We start from the raw sequence: 2,159 nt of genomic DNA on the forward strand, positions 1-2,159 counted from the left end.
AAAACAGCCATGAACAAGAACCTCTAATAAGCTACACTTCGCTTTGTGTTGAATATAACAACAGTGAGTCTGAAATTGGATTAAAGAATGTCCTCCCGAGTTATTTTAAGGCAAACAATAGAGATTAGAGATTTGAGAGTAGACTATAGGGAAACAGTGATGAATATAGAACAGAAATACTCTTAATATTCTCCTAATGAGAATCATCTCTGCGCACGAAAGCTGTAAAACTGACGTCTACAGTAAGAGAATATCTGACTGGCTTGTTGTGGATTAGTCAAATAAACCATGAAGGATAAACATCTCAAATAATGAGCAGGTAATTTTCTCCGCCTGAGAATATTTGTTTACGCAATTGCTCACACAAAAAGGTCTCTCTAAAGTGATGCATTTAATCTGAGAAAGATATGTGATATTATTATTTGGGTAGCTGCACACTTAATTTAATTTCCCCTATTTATTCTTGGCCCAATTTCACCCGCGTTCAACATGACAGCTCATAATTTGCATCTTGGTGGAGACAGACTCTTTACGACAGTCTCAGTCGTGTCATTTCTCATGATTTACTGTTAATATTCTTTTAGAAACCTTATGCATACTCCTCCAGTCATGTTTAAAAAAAAAAAAATAATAATAATAATCCGTCCATATTAAAGCTAGTTCAAAAAGTTTCATGAGGAACTGCCTCGAAACAGGGGACTACTGTGTAAAAGAAGACACCTGTTGCTGTTTCTGCATCCTGCCACCGTTGTGCTGGAGGTCTCTTTAAATTTGCCAGTTGGAAACATAGCAGCTTATTAGACCTCAAAAGAAGATGGATGTTACAGTTAAAAACACAGGGTTTTTACTGCTGCCCTTATTGCAATTATGGCAACTAATCAGAGACACAAACAAGCTCAGGGGGTGAAGATTTGGAGGTGATCGTGTACACTTAAAAAATGAAGAAGTCGTGGTCTGGTCATTCTTCTATGTATTTCTGGAGCAATAATTGCAGAAACTTTGGTCAACATCTGAACCATGGTTGGATTGCCATGAAATTTGATACAGACATTAATGGTGGCCAGACAATGAATCGTAGATGACTTTGGTCATGACTTGCCATCTAGCATCGCCAGCAGGTCAAACTTTTCACAAATCTGAATGTCTCTGACCAAATATTGTAGATTCATGCCACTAGTGATCCTTTAACTGTTCATGTAGCGCCATCATACAAAAAACAACAAAAGCAGAACTATCTGATTCTATCACATGGACTGAGATCATGTATAGCATAGCATGGGGTATTTAGGTTTTATTTTCCTTGTTTCCCTCTGTTACATGGTCAATCTGTTATCAAGGCCCTCTAGGTTCAGACTAAGGCGAATCTGTCTACTACCAGATAAATGTAATTGTAAACACATATGTTGTTGTGCTGGTCTGAAGGAAACAACTGCTTTTTGGGGATTTTTTTAAAGATTTTTCAACTAATAATGAATAAAGTAAGAGTCAAAACTTGTTTCTCTCTGGTACAGTGGGGAGAACCAGGAATTTGCCCTGGTTAATTGGTGCTGACGCATTATGAGATAGTTCCACAACACAGGATTGACACAATGAACGTAGGACAAATCACAACGGATGCAGACAGGTGCAGTAGTGTTGACATTTGAGAGTTGAAAATTGTGTTGAAAATTTCCCCTAATGAAATGTCATGGCATGTTTGAGCTCGGTCCGTGTGTACAGTATGTATAAGGGCACAGAGAGCTATCACTCTCTCTCTCTCTCTCTCTCGCTCGCTCACTCACTCACTCACTCACTCACTCACTCACTCACTCACTCACTCACATACATACATATATATATATATCGCGCTTCTCTGTGCTGAGATGAAGGGACAGACATGAGCGATGGCGACTGGCACAGGGGGGGTTTTTTTTTTTTTTTTTTGGCAGTGGAGGGAAATTGAGAAGGGAGATGACAGCATAAGCTTAATGGGCATTTCTCTCTCTGTTTCTGTCAGACACACACACACACACACACACCCTTAGTTTTACTATATTCACGAGGACCTGTCATTGACATAATGCATTCCCTAGTCCCTTACCCCAATCTTATCCATGATAACTGAATGCCTAACCCCTAACCCTTCTTTTTCTTGCATGAATGTCGGCATTCTGATTTGA

This window comes from Seriola lalandi, unplaced genomic scaffold (genome assembly GCF_002814215.2).
Source record: "Seriola lalandi dorsalis isolate HSWRI2012SDOR001 ecotype SW California unplaced genomic scaffold, Sedor1 jcf7180002054502, whole genome shotgun sequence".
NCBI lineage: Eukaryota > Metazoa > Chordata > Actinopteri > Carangiformes > Carangidae > Seriola > Seriola lalandi.